The sequence below is a fragment of the Rhinoderma darwinii genome, chromosome 5 (genome assembly GCF_050947455.1).
Source record: "Rhinoderma darwinii isolate aRhiDar2 chromosome 5, aRhiDar2.hap1, whole genome shotgun sequence".
Taxonomy (NCBI): Eukaryota; Metazoa; Chordata; class Amphibia; order Anura; family Rhinodermatidae; genus Rhinoderma; species Rhinoderma darwinii.
The window spans coordinates 103,030,598-103,052,627 of NC_134691.1; positions in this window are offsets into that span (position 1 = coordinate 103,030,598).

Here is a 22,030-nt window from a genome sequence, read left to right on the forward strand (position 1 = left end):
CAGTAAAATGGCAGAAAACATCACTTTGTGCCCCCATATAGACTTTAGGCCCTGTTTATGCCCCTATATAGAAGTTAGGCCCCCAGTTTGTAACCCCATAAATTTAGTGCCCACTGCAGATAGTGCCACACAGCCCCCCTCCCAGGTAGTGCCATACAGCCTCCCTCCCAGATAGTTCCACACAGCACCCCTCCGAGGTAGTGCCACACAGCCCCCCTTCCTGGTAGTGCCACAAAGCCCCACTCCCTGGTAGTGCTACACAGCCCCCTCCCTGGTAGTGCCACACAGCCCCCTCCATGTAGGTAGCGCCTTTGGAGTGGAATCCCCAGCCAGAGCATTACGCTATGGCTGGGGTTTACGATTCAGTAGAAGCCCCTGACGTCACTGTCCATATTTGGACAGTGTTTTCAGGGGCAACCCCAGAGCCATAGTCCTGGGCAGAGCACTACTAGCACTCTGCATGGGACTCCTGCTCTGCTCCTGACATCACTGAGCAGTGTCCCAGGCAGAGCGCTAGTAAAGGCTATGCCCTGGTACTCCAGCTCTGGGGAAGCCCCTGACATCACTGCCCATATATGGATAGTGATGTCAGGGGCAACCCCAGAGCCAAAGTCCAAGGCAGAGCGTTACTAGAACTCTGCCTATGACACTGCTCTGCTCCTGACATCACTGTCCATATATGGACGGTGATGTTAGGGGCTTCCCCAGAGACGGAGTCCCGAAGCAGAGCCGCTTCTAGCGCTCTGCCTGGGACTCCTTCTCTCCTCCTGACATCACTGTCCATATGTGGACAGTGATGTCTGAGGCTTCCTCAGAGCCGGAGTCCCGTCAGAGCGCTACTATCATGGCTACCACTGTAGCAGCCATAGTGGCTGCTAGCGGGGCCACTGGGCATCGGGGGGCCGTGATGGCGCGTGGCACGGGCATTCTCATACCACAAGCCCTGTGGCAGCCGCTTTGGCTGCTACAGCGGTAGTTACGCCGCCTCCTAGACAGGGCTCAGTCTAGAAGCAGAATCTCCTGCAAGACTCTGGCCAGGGATTCCACTCCTGGAGGAGCCATGATGGCAGCATCAGCACCCGGCGGCAGAGTGGCCCCCCCAAGTGTAGTGGGCCCCGACACTTTCCCGGGTGCTGGCGCAGGCCCTGATGTACACTCTCCTGGAAACTGTATTATATGAATAAAGCATCATACAATATAGTGTATTATGGCTGAAAATAATGTCATGTAAGACTTCTTTTTGTGACCCCACTGTACCTCCAGGGACATCTGGAGGTTTTCTTGTGATTCATATGGAATCCAACAGAATAAGAATCGTGTTATGCTCCCATTATTGACAGCTGTCAATACTGACAGTATTATAAACAGAGAGGGGATGGACAGAGCAGGAAGTATGTGAAGTCCTGCTTCAGCCAATAGCTGTAGAGAACTAGGGGATGTCAGAGAAGGGGGCATTGTTTTGGCAACTTCTCCTTTAAAGCCCAGTAACATGCAGTCATTCTGTTATTGTCTGTGGTGATAAGGACCTATAGTGTGCAGAGCACCCTAAAACTTGAATTTGAGGGAAGCAAAATAATTGAAAGACTTAACGGCCTTGGGATTTTAACCCCTTCCTGCACCTTGACGTATTATTAGCTCATGATAAGTGCATCGTTCATGCTCCATGACCTAATAGTACATCACGGGAGGATCGGCCATTTCGGGCATCCTCCCGGCACATACAGGAGCTGTGACAACTGCTGTCTCAGTTCTCAGTTGTCGCAGCTCCTTCAGCGGGGACCGATTGCGGTGTCCCCGCTAATTAACCCCTTAGAAGCCACGTTCAATAGCGATCGCGGCTTCTAAGGGGTTAAACCTCCATCGACGTCCCACTACATGATAGCTGGCACCGATGGTTGCTATGGTAACCGGAGGCCTAATAATGGCCTCTGGCTATGCCATCTACGGAAGCCTAGTGGGTCCTGACAAAGTCAGGACCCACTATTCTTGCTATCAGTGAGTAGCTGACAGCTCTAATACACTGCACTACGCATGTCAGGGCCTCCTGTCACGTGATCAGGGCCTCCTGTCTTCAAGTACCCTAGTGGGACAAAATAAAAAAAGTTAAAAAAAGTTGTGTAAAAATAAAAGTTTTAAACTAATAAAAGTAAAAATCACACTTTTTCTCTTATCAGTCCTTTATTATTAAAATAAATAAATAAATAAATGAACCATACAAAATTAATTGCCGCATCCATAACAACCTGAACTACAAAAGTATTTAGTTATTTATCCCGCGCGGTGAACGCCATAAAAGAACCATACCAGAATCACAATTTATTGGTCACTTCACCTCCCAAAAATTTTTATAAAAAGAGATCAAATAGTCGCATGTATCTTAAAATGATGGAAACTACAGTTCGTTACAAAAAAAACAAGTCCTCATACGAATGGCCGGCCTTAGCTGTGTTCGACCAGGGCGGTCGCACAGGGCGCCAGCCGCCACACTGCTAGAGGGGCGCCAGCGGGTGTGTGTTTCCCCGCGCCGTTGCAACTAGCAGCGGGGATACACACACTAACTGCAGGCGCCTTTCCACCCGGGTGCTTCTTCACTTAGTGGCCGTCGCTACCGCTGTAGCAGCCATAGCGGCTGCTAGCGGTGACACGGGGCATGAGGGTGGTGGCGCTGCTAGCAGCTGCTGCGGCTGCTATAGTGGTAGCGACGGCACTATAGCAGAGCAGGGAGGTATCTCCCTCCTCTGCTATCTACTAGCGCCACTGTAGCTCCCTGAAGGAGCGGAATCCCCGTGTGGAAGTGGATTCCGCTCCTGGAGTTTTCCCTGATGTCACTGTCCATATATGGAGAGAGGCATCAAGCAGCGCTCCAGGAGCGGAATCCCCGGCCACACGGGGATTCCGCTCCTTCAGGGAGCTACAGTGGCGCTATCTTTACAGGAAGAAGGGGGGCTTTGCTATCTACAGGGGGGCTGTGGGCTGTGTGGCACTACCTACAAAGGACAACTGTGCAGGAGCACACAAAATACCCAGCTTTCCCGGGTATCAAAGAAAGTGTGGAAATAAACTAAGATATAACTTTTATTTAATCTACCTAAAAGGATTAATCCTTTACTCAGACTAAATAAAAGTTATATCTTAGTTTATTTCCACACATTTATTTGATAGCTGGGAAAGCTGGGTATTTTGTGTGCTCCTGCACAGTTGTCCTTTTTTGAATGTCTATTGCCCGCCAGCTATCAGGGTCATTTCGTAGTCCTTGCACTACCTACAAGGGGGCTGTGAGCAGTGTGGCACTACCTACCAGGGGGCTGTGGGACACTACCAACCAGGGGGCTGTGTGGCACTACCAACCAGGGGGCTGAGGGCTGTGTGGCACTACTAACCAGGGGGCTTTGGGGCACTGCCAACCAGGATGCTGTGGGGCTCTACCAACCAGTGGGCTGTGTGGCACTACCAACCAGGGGGCTGTGGGGCACTACCAACCAGGGGGCTGCGGGGCACAACTAACCAAGGGGCAGTGTGGCACTCCCTACCAGGGGGCTGTGGGCTGTGTGGCTCTCCCTACCAGGGGTCTTTGCGACACTCCCTACAGGGGGCTGTGCGGCACTCACTACAGGGGGCTGTGCGGCACTCCCTACAGGGGGCTGTGCGGCACACTCTACAGGGGGCTGTGTGGCGCTATCTACAAGGGGGCTGTGTGGCGCTATCTACAAGGGGGCTTTGTGGCGCTACCCACAAGGGCGCTGTCTGGCGCTACCTACAAGGGGGCTGTCTGGCGCTACCTACAAGGGGGCTGTCTGGCACTACCTACAAGGGGGCTGTCTGGCGCTATCCACAAGGGGCTGTGTGGCGCTACCTACAAGGGGGCTGTGTGGTGCTACCCACAAGGGGCTGTGTGGTGCTACCCACAAGGGGCTGTGTGGGCTACCTACAAGGGGCTGTGTGGCGCTACCTACAGGGGGAATCTGTGAGTGGGGGGCTGATGGTCATTTTACTGTGAGTGGGGGGCTGATGGTCTTCAAGTAGTTTCCTCCTCTGACCTCCAATTGAAATTAATAGGAGGCAGAAAATACCTGCGGCGCACGTTTGAAGCTTTTTTTTCCTGCGTCTTTTGCATTCGCTTCAACAGCGTAAGAAAAAACACAAAAAAAAGGTCACACAACGCTGTCAGTTGCTGAAGGAATTTTGAGTCCGATTTATTTTGCCTTACAAAAACCGTGTGTGAACGTACCCTACGAGTGTAGTGCTTGTTCTTAGCCGTTTTCTGTCTTTCTCAAAACAATTTTAGGTAGGGGGGCCCTGAGGAAATTTTGTTTTTCCACTACTGCCTCGAGTCCGAAAAGGTTGGGAAACTCTGTACTAGGCTACAGGGTCCTGTCATGGAGCAGCTCAGTTCGTCATGGGAACGGGGACTAGGTGAGTACAATTTTTGTTTTTGGGGGCACTGTCTACAAGGGGGAGGTGCGGGGACTGTATGGCACGATCTACAAGGGGGAGGTGGGGGGTCTGTATGCCACTGTCTACAAGGGGGAGTTGGGGGACTGTATGGCAATGTCTACAATGGGGAGGTGGGGGACTGTATGGCACGATCTACAAAAAGGAGGAGGGGGATTATGGCACTGTCTACAGGGAGGCTGTATGGCAAAATCTACAGGGGGGCACTATACTGTGTGGGGGCCACTAAGCGGACATTATACTGTGTAGGGATAGTACAGGTGGCATAATACTGTGGGCACAATTAGAGGACAAAATACTGTGTCATTGAAGGGGTTGTAATATATTATATTATTATTATACTGTATGGGGGCACTAAAGGGCCATTATAATTTTTTTATGGGGCTTTTTTTTTTTAATGATGGGGTGGGGCGCCGAAAGATCATTTCGCACAGGGCGCTATCTATCCTAGGGCCGGCCCTGCTCATACGGCTTTCTTGATGGAAAAATAAAAAAGTTATGGCTCTTAGAATAAGGCAACACCAAAAGTAAATTATTTTTTATAACAAGTATTTTATTGTGCAAACGCCCTAAGACATAAAAAACGATAAACATAATTTATTGCCATAATCGTATCGCCACACAAAAACAATAGTAGAATTGCTGTTTTTTAGCCACCACTCCTCTTAAAAAATAGAATAAAAACTGGTCAAAAAGTTACATACACCCCATGAAAACTACAACGAATTCCACAAGGGGTCCAGTTTCCAAAATGGGGTCACTTTTAAGGGGTTTCCCCTGTACTGGTACCTCAGAAGCCCTGCAAATATGACATGTCATCCAGAAACCTATTCAGCAAAATCTACATGCCAAATAGCACTCCTGCCTATCTGAGCTCTGCCGTTTGTCCAACGAGCAGTTTATGACCACATATGGGGTATTGCCGTAATCGGGAGAAATTGATTTACAAATGTTGGGGTGCTTTTTCTCCTTTATTCCTTGTAAAAATTAAAACTTTGTACCTTTTATCAGAAACATTTGATTTTCAATTGCACAGCCTAATTCCACAAAATGTGGGGTCCAAATGCTCACTTTATTCCTCGATAAGTTCCTTGAGGGGTGTAGCTTGCCAAATATGGTCACTTCTGGGGATTTTCACTCTTCCACCTCTTCAAACCCGACCTAATAAATGGTACCTAATAAAAAGGAGGCCTCAAAATCCTCTAAGTGCTCCTGTGCTTCTGTATCCTGTGCTTCAGTCCATTAGCACACTAGGGCCACATGTGGGATATTTCTAAAAACTGCAGAATCTTGGCAATAAATACTAAAGGGAATGTGTCGCTAGAATTTTATTTATTTTTTTAGTTAAACAGTTAGTGTATAGGTGATTAAACATTGTTCTAATTTTTTTAATTTTTTCACGAGTCAGGAAATATTATAAATTAGATTCTAATTTATAATATTTCCCAGTGCTGGTCACTAGATGGAGCAATTCCCTAAATTGCAGCATTGCATGTGGTAAAGCAACCACATTGCTTTATGCTGCAAAATTTGAGAAAACTCACTCGCTCTAGTGAGCTCTCAGAATCCCCCCTCCTTTATCCTGGCTAGTGCCGGGAGAAACGAGGGGATTGAACGGTCAAACCTCCTACACTGTGTGTCGCCATTTTTTGAGCTAACTCACAGTGTAGTAGGTTAACATACAGTAATAAACACACAGTAAAACACGTACATACACAGACCTAACTTACCTGTTCCTGCCGCCGCCGCACCCTCCGGTCCGTCCGCTCAGTCTGCTCAGTCTGCTCCCTCCGCTCCAAGAGCACAAGTCCGGAAGCCGCGACCGGAAGTAGTAATCTTACTGTCCGGCCGCGGCTTCCGGTCCACAAGAAAATGGCGCCAGACGTCGCTCGGCCGAAGACCTTCAATTTGGACTGTGTGGGAGCGGCGCATGCGCCGTTCCCACACAGACGGTGCTCAGCATAGTGGATGGAACGGGCCCCGTTCGCATTCACTATGGGACTGTATGTGCCGTATTCCATGTCTGTATGTGTCGTTAATCAACACATACAGAGATGGAAAAAAAAATGGCAGCCCCCATGGACAAGAAAAAGTGAAAAAATAAAAAAAAGTAAAACACAAACACACAAATAAATAAAAAAATGTTTAATAAAACACTAAAAGCAAATTGATATAAAATTTTTTTTTTTCGTGACACTGGTCCTTTAAGTTGCGTTTCTCTGGTAAACCCTTATTTTTGTTTACAGAAACAAAATGAAATAAAAAGGATTTTCTGACAAAAAAAAGACATTTGTAAATTTCACCTATAATTTGCTTTAAATTCCTGTGAAACGCCTAAAGGGTTAAGAAACTTTATAAGTGCTGTTTTGAATACTTTTAGGGGTGTTTTATGGGGGTTTCTAATATATAAGGCCCTCAAAGCAATTTCAAAACTGAACTGGTACCTAAAAAAAAAAAGGGGCTTTTAAAATTTTCTTCAAAATATGAGAAATTGCTGCTTATGTTCTAAGCCTTGTAACATCCTGGAAAATAAAAGAATGTTCAAAAAAATGATGCCAACATATAGTAGACACATGGAAAATGTGAACTAGTAACTATTTTGTGTGGTATTACTATATTACTATTTGTCTTACAAGCAGATACATTTAATTTCAGAAAAATTAAATTTTTTCCAAATTTTCTCCAAATTTTGCTATTTTTCACAAATAAACACTGAATATATTGACCAACTTTTACCACTAACATAAAGCCCAATGTCTCACGAGAAAACAATCTCAGAATTGCTTGGATAGGTTTAAGCATTCCAGAGTTATTACCACATAAAGTGAAACATGTCAGATTTGAAAAATGGGCTCTGGGCCTTAAGGCCAAAATTAGGCTGCGTCCTTAACCCCTTCCCGCTCCTGGACGTACTATTAGGTCATGGCAGCTGTATCGTTCGCGCTCCATGACCTAATAGTAGGTCTCGGGAGTAACAGCCGTTTCGGCCGTCCTCCCGACACATACAGGAGCTGTGACAGCTGCTGTCTCGTACAGCAGCTGTCACAGCTCCTACAGCGGGGACCGATCGCTGTGTCCCCGCTGATTAACCCCTTAAAAGCCGCGTTCTATAGAGATCGCGGCTTTTTAGGGGTTAAACTGCCATCGCCGGCCTGCTACACGATAGCGGCCGGCGATGGTGACTATGGCAACCGGACACCAAACAATGGCGTCCGGCTATGCCATAGACGGAAGCCTAGTGGGTCCTGACAACCTCAGGACCCACTATGCTTGCTGTCAGTGAGTAGCTGACAGTTCTAATACACTGCACTACGCATGTAGTGCAGTGTATTAGAATAGCGATCAGGGCCTCCTGCCCTCAAGTCCCCTAGTGGGACAAAGTAATAAAGTTAAAAAAAAGTTAAGAAAATATTGTGTAAAAATAAGAAAATAAAAGTTTTAAAAGTAATAAAAGTAAAAGTCCCACTTTTTACCTTATCAGTCATTTATTATTAATAAAAATATATAAACAAACAAATAAAATATACATAATTGGTATCGCCGCGTCCGTAACGGCCTGAACTACAAAATTATTTTGTTATTTATCCCGCACGGTGAACGCCGTAAAAAAAAATATTAATAAACCGTACCACAATCACAATTGTTTGGTCACTTCACCTCCCAAAAAATTGAATAAAAAGAGATCAAAAAGTCGCATGTACCGAAAAATTGTACTGATCGAAACTACAGTTCGTTACGCAAAAAATAAGTCCTCGCACGGCTTTATTGATTGAAAAATAAAAACGTTATGGCTCTTAGAATAAGGTAACACAAAAAGTGAATGATTTTTTACAAAACTTATTTTATTGTGCAAACGCCATAAGACATAAAAAAAACTATAAACATCTGGTATCGCCGTAATCGTATCGCCCCGCAGAATAAAGTCAATGTGTCATTTATAGCGCACGGTGAACGCTGTAAAAAAAATAGAATAAAAAAACAATAGTAGAATTGCTGTTTTTTAGTCACCACGCCACCTAAAAATAGAATAAAAACTGATCAAAAAGCCGCATGCACCCCAAGAAAACTACAATGGATTCCTCAAGGGGTCTAGTTTCCAAATTGGGGTCACTTTTGGGGGGTTTCCAATGTTTTGGCACCACAAGACCTCTTCAAACCGGACATGGTGCCTAATAAAAAAGAGGCCTCAAAATCCACTAGGTGCTCCTTTGCTTTGGAGGCCGGTGCTTCCGTCCATTACCGCCCTAGGGCCACATGTGGGATATTTCTCTAAACTGCAGAATCTGAGCAATAAGTATTAAGTTGCATTTCTCTGATAAATCCTTTTGTGTTATAAAAAAAATGGTATAAAGAGGATTTTCTGACAAAAAAAAAAAGTAAATTTCACCTCTACTTTGCTCTAAATTTCTGTGAAACACCTAAAGGGTTCATAAACTTTCTAAATGCTGTTGTGAATACTTTGAGGGGTCTAGTTTCTAAAATGGTGTGTTTGATAGGGGTTTCTAATATATGGGCCCCTCAAAGCAACTTCAGAACTGAACTGGAACCTAAAAAAATAAATAAATGAGGCAATACTTCGCTTCTTACATTATACTGATAATGAGCCGTGCCCACCCCGAGATGACCCCAGTTTTGACCGTTTGTATAAACGGAGACCCCTATTAGACCGTTCCAGTGCCCGGTTTTCCCAAGCATACACCCCCAAGAAGTGTATTTCTATTGATGAGTCCCTGGTACATTTTAAAGGGAGGGTTCAATTCCGCGAGTACCTGCCGGGTAAGAGGGCAAGGTATGGCGTGAAGATGTATAAGCTGTGTGAGAGTGCATCAGGGTATACCTACAGATTTAGGATATATGAAGGAAAGGCCACCCCCATACCAGACTGCATCCTGGACTACAATAAGTACATGGGAGGGATGGACTTGTCAGATCAAATCCTGAAGCCCTACAGCACCATGCGGAAGTGGTATAAGAAGCTGGCCGGGCACATCATACAGATGACATTTTACAATGTGTACGTGATACGTCGATGTGCAGGCCAGACGGGAACTTTCCTGGAATTTCAAGAGGTGATTATCAAGAACCTAATCTTTAGGGACCAAGAAGGGGGGGCACCCAGTACTTCTGGAAGCGGGGCCACACACATCATACCAGGGTGGCAACACTTTCCAGGAGAAGTTCCCCAAACTGGCAAGAAGGGAAAAAGTCAAAAGAGGTGCAAAGTCTGCTATAAGAGGGCGATAAGGGATGACACAATACATCAATGTGACACGTGTCCCGAATAACCAGAGCTCTGTATGAAAGAGTGTTTTAAGATGTATCATAAAGTCCTTGATTTTTAATCTACCCCAGTTTTACTTACCTTGATGCACTCCGCACAGCTTATCCCCCCTCGTCTTTCCCCTCTGGGCCCTGCTGTGTGCCCAGGCTTCTGATAACAGCCACATGTAGGGTATTGCCGTACCCAGGAGAACCCACATTACAGTCTATGGGGTGTAGGTCTCCGGTCAAAATGCTCACTACACCTCTAGATGAATGCCTTAAGGGTGTAGTTTTTAAAACGGGGTCACTTCTTGCGGGTTTCAACTGTACTGGTACCTCAGGTGCTTCTGCATACATGACTTCGCAATAGAAAATCCCCAGTAGGCCAAATGGTGGTCCTTTCCTTCTGAGCCCTCCCATGGGCCCAAATGGCAGTTTTTCACCACAAATGGGGTATTGCGGCACTCAGAACAAATTGCGCAACAGAATGGGGTATTTTGTTTCTTGTGAAAATAAGAAATTTTCAGCCAAAACGACATATTTGAAAAAAATTATTTTGTTTTCATTCCCAGACCAATTCAAATAAGTTCTGTGAAAAAACTATGGGGTCAAAATGGTCACAACACCCATAAATGAATTCCTTGAGGGGTGTAGTTTCCAAAATGGGGTCATTTGTGGTTGGTTTCTATTGCTTTGATACCTCTGGGGCTCTGCAAATGCGACATGGCACCCGAAAACCAATCCAGCAAAATCTGGACTCCAAAGAACAAATAGCGCTCCTTTCCTTCTGAGCCCTCCCATGGGCCCAAACGGCAGTTTATCACCACAAATGGGGTATTGCCGCACTCAGGACAAATTGGGCAACAAAATGGAGTATTTTATTTCTTGTGAAAATAAGAATTTTTGAGCTAAAATGACATATTATTGGAAAAAATATAATTTTTTTTAATTCCCAGCTCAATTCAAATAAGTTCTGAGAAGAAACTATGGGGTCTAAATGGTCACATTACCCATAAATGAATTCCTTGAGGGGTGTAGTTTCCAAAATGGGGTCACTTCTGGCGGGTTTCCATTGCTTTGATACCTCTGGGGCTCTGCAAATGTGACATGGCACCCGAAAACCAAACCAGCAAAATCTGTACTCCAAAGAACACACAGCGCTCCTTCCCTTCTGAGGCCTCCCATGGGCCCAAACAGCAGTTTATCGCCACAAATGGGGTATTGCTGCACTCAGGAGAAATTGGGCAACAAAATGGAGTATTTTTTTCCCTGTGAAAATAAGAAATTTTGATAAAAAATTACATCTTATTGGAAAGAATTTCATTTTTTTAATGTCACAGCCCAATTGAAATAGGTGCTGTGAAAAAACTGTGCGGTCAAAATGCTAACAACAACCATAAATGTATTCCTTGAGGGGTGTAGTTTCCAAAATGGGGTCACTTCTGGTGGGTTTCCATTGCTTTGATACCTCTGGGGCTCTGCAAATGCGACATGGCACCCGAAAACCAATGCAGCAAAATCTGGACTCCAACAAACACATAGCGCTCCTTTCCTTCTGAGCCCTCCCATGGGCCCAAACGGCAGTTTATCACCACAAATGGGGTATTGCCACACTAAGGACAAATTGGGCAACAAAATGGGGTATTTTGTTCCCTGTGAAAATAAGAAATTTTGATCACAAATGGAATTTTATTGGAAAAAATTACATTTTTTTCATTTCACAGCCCAATTCAAATACGTGCTGTGAAAAAAATATGTGGTCAAAATGGTAACAACAACCATAAATTAATTCCTTGAGGGGTGTAGTTTCCAAAATGGGGTCACTATTGGGGGATTCCTACTGTTTTGGCACCTCAACACCTTTTCAAACCTGGCATGCTGCCTAAAATATATTCTAATAAAAAAAGAGACCTCAAAATGCACTAGGTGCTTCTTTGCTTCTAGGGCTTGTGTTTTATTCCACGAGCGCACTAGAGCCACATGTGGGACATTTCTAAAAACTTCAGAATCTGGACAATACATATTTAGTAGTATTTCTCTGGTAAAACCTTCTGTGTTACACAAAAATTTTTAATAAAATTGAAATTCAGCAAGAAAAATTAAATTTGCAAATTTCACCTCCACTTTGCTTTAATTCCTGTGAAATGCCTGAAGGGTTAAAAAACTTTCTAAATGCTGTTTTGAATACTTTGAGGGGTCTAGTTTTTAAAATGGGGTGTTATATCAGAGTTTCTAATACATAGGCCCCTCAAAGCCACTTCAGAACTCAAGAGGTACCTTAAAAAAAAGGCTTTTGAAATTTTCTTAAAAATATGAGAAATTGCGGTTTATGTTCTAAGCCTTGTAACGTCCAAGAAAAAGAAAAGAATGTTCAAAAACGGTGCCAATCTAAAGTAGACATATGGGAAATGTAAACTAGTAACTATTTTGTGTGGTATAACCGTCTGTTTTACAAGCAGATGCATTTAAATTATGAAAAATGCTATTTTTTCAAAATTTTCTCTAAATTTTGCAATTTTTCACCAATAAACACTGAATATATCGACCAAATTTTACCACGAACATGAAGCCCAATGTGTCACGAGAAAACAATCTCAGAATCGCTTGGATAGGTTTAAGCATCCCGACGTTATTACCACATAAAGTGAAATATGTCAGATTTGAAAAATGGGCTCTGAGCCGTAAGGCCCAAACTAGGCTGCGTCCTTAAGGGGTTAAGGGATTAAAAGACCCTAATAGGTCCATTTTACTAATTATTGAAATTTTCCAGGAATTTCATAATTCCTTATAGTCCACTATCAGTTTGCTGGCCAATTTGTTACATAAGCTTTGCAGACTTCCATTTCATTTCATTTTGATTTCAAGTTGGTAGAAGTTGGGCAAATCAACAAGAAAAGCAAAGTATAAATTGCCAAATGAAAGTTGACTCACTTTTAGTCTTGTGATGTTTGTGTGTGCGATTTCAATATCCCAAAGAAATCTAAAATATGCACAAGAGTTAAAAAAAAATAAAAAAAAAAGGCCCTAAAGCACCACACAAATTGATACTTGAAAATATATTTACAAAAACAATGCCAACAGACAAAATATACTGCATCAAATATATACCGCAATGTTTATCAATAAAACAATATATCCAATATGTTTCACAAACATATATCACAATAGAAATAGAATTTCGGATCGCAATGGTTTGTGACAAGAAAAGCATAGTACGGAATTGGCACCAAATTTAATTTTATTGCAATATTACTGAATCATCCTACCGTGATTATATAGTACTGTACTTTTGCAAAGGGAAGCATATGAGCAAAATAAGCAAAGCTATACGGCTTAATTTTATAGTGGGATTATGTAGGCTGCCTAGAAATGAATTTTGAAGTTAGGAGCAAAATTGTCAAACCTACAGAATTAATTAACTATGACAAGAATCGAAGAGATTAGTGTAGATGCATTTTGCGTTTCAGAATGCGTTTCACATTAAGAACTGAGGTTTTGGAAGATTAAATTGAAGAAGACCTTTTACAAATTCCACTTCTGCTGCCATCAGTTACTGACACAAGAAGAAGCAGCTTCCTGTTAGTAATGTTATCTTCCATAGGGCAGACATCTGTCTCCCGATCACCAACAGAGCTCACAAGTCTGTGAATGTAATCATTCCTGGCTACACAAATCAAATTCAGTCTTATTTTCCCAAAAGTTTTGGATTTGGCGAATTCCAAAACTTTTGGTATTCGTGACGTTCAAATTGTGGCAAAACGGCAGCTGTGGGTGAGCTCCTGACATCATACTAAAGCTCAGATGGGTTTTTCCCAAAATGGAAGCCTCAAATAGTTGCAGCAAAGTAATAGCTGAGAAAAATTCAGCTAAACATAGCTAAATGGAAAGTCATGCAACAACCAAACAACCAAAAGATATATTTATATTTCTAAATTATCACGATCACAGTTAATGGAAAGAAGAATTAAACATATACATAATAACAACATAGAAAGATGCATCATTAATACCTGTAAAATAAAGAAATTAGGCAAATTTACCCTAACTTAGGAATGTATAAATTAAATGCAAGAAATAAATAACAGAATAGAACTTAATTTGTCGTCTATTACTGTTAAAAGGTTATTCCCAATTTAGGCATTTATGGCATTTCCACAGGATAAGACATAAAGGTCTGATATATGCGGGTCCCAGCTCTGGCACCCGCACTTACATCAAGAATGGGGGTCATCCAAGCCCCGATTTGACTGGTGAGGCGGTCACTGGCTATCGATTTCGGGCAGGGACTAAGTGGAGAGGGGGCCATGCGTGCAGCTCTCTCCATTCTGCTCTATAGGAGTTACGTAAACAGCCGAGTTAGCACTGTTCGGCTGTTTCCGTAACTCCTATAGAACATAATGGAAATAGCCTTCTGGATATGACATAAATGTCTAAGTTGGAAAAAAACCTTTAAGTACTGTGCTCACTGTTCTTGGCATGTTCAAGTCCATGACATGTTGTCACATCTATCCTGTTCCACTCTTGAATGATCACCTTCTTGAGTGCTTTGATTCCTAATAGGTAGTGCTGCTGAACATGTCTCTTAAAAATTCCCCACAGGTGCTCAGTAGGGTTGAGGTTAGGTGACATACTTGACAACTACAGCACTTTCACCTTGTTCTTCCTTAAAGAAGCACTCTCAGCAAAAATGTTTTGGACCCGCCCTGTTTGTAATTGAGGAGGCATAAACCATACTGTGGTTAGAAAAATCCACTATGGCTTTATCTTATATTTTCAGCCTCCGTTACAGGCTGCGGATCAGTCACATGACCCCAATCTGACTAAAGTAATCCTACAGCGCCTGTGGACAGAAAGTTAGTATCTCTATTCATTCATATGAGATCCTTAATGTCAGTCTTATAGGGATGAATAGAGACACTGTAAGATTCAGTTAGTTAGAACGGAGGCTAAAAATACAAGATAAAGCTATAGGTTCGTTTTCTCACCACGGTATAGTTTATGCCACCACAATTATGAAGAGACATAGTCCACAACATCTCTCGGCAGTGTGGGCCACCAGTACTGACGGGCTATGAAGTCCAGAGTCTTTCGAACACCTGAGTGCCCCGCCAATTTGGAGCTGTGTCCCCAGCTGAGAATTCCCTTCCTGTCGGCAAGGCGGACAAAAGTCTTTCCAGGAGGAATGTCCCTAATTTGCAATGGGCTAGCGACAATAATCCTAGACGGGTCTATAATATATTGAGGAATCTCCTCAGAGTCATTAGTCTCAAATAATCGGGACAGGGAGTCAGCCTTCACATTCTTATCATCAGGGCGGAAGTGAAGCAAGAATTGAAAGCTGACAAAGAACAATGACCACCTGGCTTGGCGGGGATTTTGTGCTGACTGTTAGTATGTAAGGTTCTTGTGGTCCATGTAAATCACAATAGGGTGAACTGCACCCTCCAGCAAGTGTCTCCATTCCTCTATTGCCAACTTGACGGCCAGAAACTCCCGATCCCCGATGAAATACTTGCGCTCTGCCGGGGAAAAGAATTTCGAGAAGAAGTCACAGGCCACCATCTTGTCCTTAGAGTTCTTTTGACATAGTAGTGCTCCAGCACCCACGGAAGATGCGTCCACTTCTAGAAAAAAACTGCCGAGAAGCATCAGGGGGGTGAAGGACAGATGCTTAAGTGAAAGCGCTCTTGAGCTTAGCAAATGCCAATTCTGCAGCTGGAGGCCAAAACTTGGCGTTCACCCCCTTCTTGGTGAGGTCCGAGATTGGAGCAGTCAGAGATGAGAAGTTCGGGATGAATTGCTGATAGAAGTTCGCGAATCCCAGAAATCTTTGTATGGACCAAAGACCCTGTGGGCGTGGCCAATCTAAGACGGATCTCACCTTCTCTGGGTCCATGTTGAGGACACGGTCAGATGCAATGTAGACCAGGAAGGACAGAGAGTTTTTTTGAACACACATTTCTCAATTTTAGCATATAGGCGATTCTCCCTTAACCGCGACAGGACTTGGCGAACGTGCCTCCGATGTGTCATCAAATCAGGTGAGTAAACCAGGATGTCGTCCAGATAGACCACCACACAGACATACAGCAGATCCTGAAAAATGACATTTACAAATTCTTGGAACACAGCTGGAGCGTTACACAGTCCAAAGGGCATCACAAGGTATTCGTAATGGCCGTCTCGGGTGTTAAATGCGTTTTTCCATTTGTCTCCTCTGTGGATACGGATTAAATTATATGCTCCTTATAGATCCAGCTTTGTGAATACCTTGGCCCCCACAAATTCTATCAAACAGTTCTGAGATGAGCGGCAGGGCATACTTATTTTTAACCGTAATTTGGTTCAGACCTCGGTAGTCGATGCATGGACAAAGAGATCCGTCCTTCTTTTTCACGAGGAAGAATCCAGCTCCGGCCGGGGAGTAAGATTTCTTAATGAACCCTCTCTAGAGGTTCTCCTTAACGTAGGCGGACATCGCTAGGGCCTCTGGCAGGGAAAGGGGATAAACGCGCCCTCAAGGCGGTGAAGCATCAGGGAGTAAGCAAACAGGGCAGTCGTAGATGCGATGAGGAGGAAGAGTCTCTGCTTCCTCCATATCGCTTGAGGGTGAGCAGAGTGGCCACCGCAGAGGATGTTCGGCCCGTCTTCTCGAACACGGCGCGAAAAGTCTGTAAGAACAAGGCTAGGTCCAAGAATTCTGGCCCCTGTCGTTCCAGGATGGGGTTCGCCCATGCAAGGGCCTTGCCAGCGAGGAGGGAGATAATGAACACTACCATGGCCTCATCAGAGGGAAGATGTGAGAATGCAGTCTAAAATGGATGGTACATTTATTGATGAACCCTATACAGGCTCTAGGGTCACCATCATAGCGAGGAGGAAGAGGCCGCGCAACTGTGGACCCAGAACAGACAGGAGGAGTAACGGCAGTGGAACAGCAGCAGCATCCAGAGGAGGAGCAGGAAGTTGATCCAGTCGGGCGATGATGTAGTTTACAGCCACTAGGTATTGATCCTGGTGTGCACGTAGGTCACGCATATCCATCTGTATGATCTGAACTGCGGTCTCAGATTGGCCAGCGGGTTCCATGGCCTGAGCGTACTGTCACGATCTAGGGTATGTGGACCCACTAGGCCGCTCCGCCGTAGCGAAGAAGCAGCTGGCCAACTCAGTCTATGCACAGTCTTGTGGAAGAGGTGCGTAGCACAAGTGTACCTGAGATAGTCCAGACAACTCAGGGCTCCGGCACAGATGGGGCTAGGTGGGAGTTGCGCCAGATGTCGCGGATGGCACCAGGGATATCAGATGACACCAGACGTGGTGTTTCCAGCAGGCGGCACAACACGACTCCGATGGATGCAGGCTCAGGAATGAAACACAACATGGGATACAGGAGATAGGATGCAGGGAATGGGAACACTGGGAGCAGGAAAACACTAAGGGACCATTTGCAATATGAACATGGGGAAGTGCAAACAACACTCAGGCAAGGAGTGGGAGAGCGGAGCCCTTTTTATAGTCCAGGGTGCACTAGGGATAGGATAGGGAAATTTTAGGGAGTGCGGATGCTGGCCCTTTAAGACCGGGGACGAGCGCGCTCGTGCACCCCATCGCACAGTGCAGCAAGGGAAGGCCACGCCACCCGGTGTCTCCGGGGAGGAGGATGTCGGTAGACGGCCAGGAAGTTGCGGCCGCAGCCTTAACAGTATCCCTGTTGTTTTAACCCGATAGTGACCGCCAATACGCCTTATCACTGCGACCTCTAATGGGCTTTATTCTGATGCATACGCCTTTTCACGGCGCTGCATCAGAATAAATAAACAGAGCAGGGAGCAGTTAAATCTCCCTGCTCTCAGCTAGCTGAGGGCTGGGGGCATCCCTGCTCGAACGGGTGACATCGATATCAGTATAGATCTCACCTGTTTAATCCCTCAGATGCCGCGCTCAATAGCGAGCGCCGCATCTGAGTGGTTTTGGAGAGAGGGAGGGAGCTCCCTCTCTCTCCCACCGACACCCGGCGATAAGATCGTCGAGTGTCTGTGTCTTCTATGGCAGCCGGGGGCCTAATAAAGGCTCCCAGGTCTGCCTGTAGGGAATGCCTGCTAGGCCATGCCAGAAACCTAGCAGATGCCTGTCCGTTTTAAATGGACAGGCAGTAATAAACTGCAATACTAAAGTATTGCAGTGTATTATAAAAGAGATCGGAGGATCGCATATTAAAGTCCTCTAGTAGGACTAGTAAAAAAAAAGTTTAAAAAAAATGAAAAACCCACTTTTTCCCCTTAAAAAATGCTTTACTATTAGAAAAACAAAATAAAGTAAAAAAGTTAAACATATTTGGTATCGCCGTGTCCGTAACAACCCCGACTATAAAGCTATTGCATTATTTAACCCGCATGGTGAACGCTGTAAAAAATAATATAAAAAACCATGGAAAAATTGCTGTTTTCTGTGAATCTTGCCTTAAAAAAATGTGATAAAAAGTGATCAAAAACTCGCATCTACTTCAAAATGGTACCAATAAAAACTACAAGTCGTCCCACAAAAAAAATCCTTTATATAACTGCATCGGCGGAAAAACAAAAAAGTTATTGCTCTTCAAATATGGTGACACAAAAACAAATAATTTTGAAAAAAAAGTGTTTTTACTGTGTAAAAGTAGTAAAACATACAAAATCTATAAAAAAAATTGGCAATCGTAACAACCCGCTGAATAAAGTTATTGTGTTATTTATACCACACGGTAAACGGCGTAGATTTAGGACGCAGAAAAGAGTGGCAAAATTTCTGTTTTTTTTCTATTCCCCCACAAAAAAAGTTAGTAAAAGTTAATCAAAAAATGATATGTACCCTAGAATGGTGCTATTAAAAAATACAACTTGTCCCTCAAAAGAAATCGACCTTATACAGCTATGTCGACGCAAAAATAAAAAAGTTATAGCTCTTGGAATGCGACGCCGTAAAAAAATAGCTTGGTCATTAAGGTTTAAAATAGGATGGCCATTAAGGGGTTAAACTCCCATAGTAGTAGTTCAACCCAGATTTAAAGGTGTATTCTGACAACAGACATTTATGGCATATTTCTGTCATAAATGTTTGATAGGTGGGGTCCCAGCACGGGGAAAGTTTTCATTATATTCTATGGGGAATTATAGAAACATTATATTTCTTGGCTTTTTTTCTCTGTAATATAGATTTCCACCAATTTTACAGAAAAACATACAGGTGTTTCCATTAATTACCCTATTGGTTTCAACATTATTTTTCTGATAATAAAAGCCATTCTTTTACCTCCGGTTTTAGACCACTCTGGAAAATAGAATAATATAGTCTGCTATGCTATTCTTCCCAGACGTATCTATCTATCTATCTATCTATCTATCTATCTATCTATCTATCTATCTATCTATCTATCTATCTATCTATCTATCTATCTATCTATCTATCTATCTATCTATCTATCTATCTATCTATCTATCTATCATCTCCAATTATTTGAGTTACATTTCTAGGAGGGCAATGCTTAGAATTTGTTTATGTTCAATGCTAATAAAAGTGGAAAACATATGTCAGTTTCTTTAAACATAAACCAATACATGTCTATTTCATAGCAATTTCTCAGCTAATTTCCTTATAATTTATTTTCTTTTGTTATTTAACACAAAACAAACACTATTCTGCCAAATATTCTTCAATCCTGGCTAGCCAACATGTGTCTGGTTGTATGACAACATTAAATTATGGACAGGACACTGTGTTCCATTGTGAAATGTAACATTGGAATTAGAGACCTGTTGGCATGTTTTTGTGGTCTTAGGCAAGAAACATTAATTAGCCCAGAAGCCAAGTACAGTATGCATCTAGAGGTCACTAGACCGGAATTGTTTCCCATTAAAAAAAAGAAAAGAAAAAAAAAGATATATATTTCTAAGCAGTAGTTAATAATACCAATTTCAATAATATTTGACTCATTTACTAAATTATAGGCAGTTTATGTGAGATAAGTCATCACAAGTACAAAGGTAAAGTGAAAAAGCATAATCCGCTGTAATTTGTTTATTTCTTATTAAAGAAATATATCGGTTAAGGCCCTTTTATACTGGCCAATGATCTGTTGAACGAGGGCGCATACAAACGCTCGTTCCCGACCCTCACCCTGTGTAAACAAAGCAGCGATCAGCCGATGAATGAGCATACGATTGTTCATCGACCAATGACATCTTTTATGCGGCCAAAAAAATGGTCAATATTCGGCAGCACATCTCCCTGTGTTATATAGTGTACATAGTCTTTAAGGGCCCTCTTACATCGGCAAACACATGTCAGTAAACGAGAGGCGATCGACAATGTACCACGTCGATCGGCGCTCATTTGGCTACATTTACATGGAGTAACTTCCCACTGTCCTGTAGTAACTGGAGCCTATGTACTTATTCTCATCCTAAATTGGGTCCTCTTTGGCTCTAGGCGCAGCCCTTGGTCCTGGTGTGATTCAGCATCACGAGGATATGTGCGGCATCAGGTCCCAGCACTGCACTCGGTGCCGATGAGGGTCTGGCTCAAGAGTGAAGAGGGTATTTGGACTGATGCGGGTGCCTTGTTTCTAAGCCTATCATATGTGAAACTGTCTGCTGAGCCGCTGTGATCTTGCCTTATCATGTGTGATACGGTCTGTTAAGCCATTGTATCTAATCCTTTCATGTGTTATCCTGTCTCCTGAACCAAAGTATTTAAACCTATCATGTCATATATTGTCTGCTGAGCAGCTGTATCTAATCCTATCCAGTGGTGTAGCTATAAGGGTTGTAGTCTTATATATATCAGAGACAGCAGGTCTATATTTTTGTTTGAATGGGAGACCAAAACATTTGTCTTTGTGCCCCTGATCTTTTAAGACCCTAGCAACGCTCCTTGGTGCAATTCACATTCTTCTTCTGTTCCGTGGTGGCGATGGAGCTTGGCGTGCGCATGCGCACACGCTCTCCTCTCTCTAGCTCTTGCTGTGACATAGTCCGTAGCTGATTGGACAGTGTCACAGCGATGTCACACGCCTCCTTGCCAATTACACGCCCTATTGTCAGTTCATGGGGTTATTTAAATATCGGGCGCCAAATATAATTGCACCGATCTCTAAATAACGGAGAAATATAGGAAAAAAATGTATCTGTGTGACAGGGTTTGTACAGCCCTGCCTATTACATGATGCACACATCTGCACATGTATGGGCAGGTGTAAGGTTCTCATTAAGACACTAGACAAACACCCTGTGTGAAGGAAGCCTAATACATGGTTATCTTGGTCCTCCAAAGCATGAGATGCGCTTTGTAGCTGCTCTTTATTCTAATAGAGGACTGCCCCAGTATTAAATTGGAATTTCCTCTGAATTTTCTAAAACAAGACAACCTTTTTAAAATCTTACCTGAAAGATACGTAACACATGTAATAAATAACCATTATATGCAGACCTACTAATATATAGGGAGACGATAATCGGTTCTGTTGCAAATTTAAGATGTTTTTGTTTCTATATTTTGACATTATATCGACTGTTATATTTATACACCCTGTGAAGAAAGCACTGATCATTTTATATAAAACCAGGAGGCCTCTAGAGCTCTTCCAAAACCTGGGGCTGCTTGTCGCTTTAAATGAGAAGTAATGTATGCTTATTTTCAGACCACCTTGTCACTTACTGCCGTTACTTGTGGTACTTGGTCACTATTGTAATCTGGTTGACATCAATACTCTCCTGGAGAAAATGTTCTCACATTTTTCAACATTGAGATTAATCACATTGAAACATATGTCATGGATTCCACTCATTCATGCAGTGACTGTGAGAGAATACATTCCGGGAGTTATATTGACATATTTAGGATAATGTGCATTATTTAGAATTATAATCAGGGGTAGGAAAATTTTGGTGCACTAGGCAGGGATTTCAGAATGTGCCCCCCACACCAAGGTTTAGAATGATTGCTGTTGGATAGACAAATATTATTTTAGTTGCCCCATCCCTCCCCCTGAGAAATCCTGAATGTTCTTATGATACATACTGCACATTTCCCTATATCCCCTTCCACTCATGCAGAGTTCTCAATATAGGGCCAGTTGGGCACCTACCACATAACTGTAGACAGGCCCACTGGCTCCTGTAGCTCCTCTGCTGGCTTCATTCTTTTTTTTTTTTAATCCATAACTCGAGCTCTCCTCCCTCAATGGTGCTTTAGTCAGCCCCTTACTACGCTTACCCTTTCCTAACTCTGGTTACAGTGTCAACACAGGTTTCTAACAATGATAATGAGTTAGGGCTTG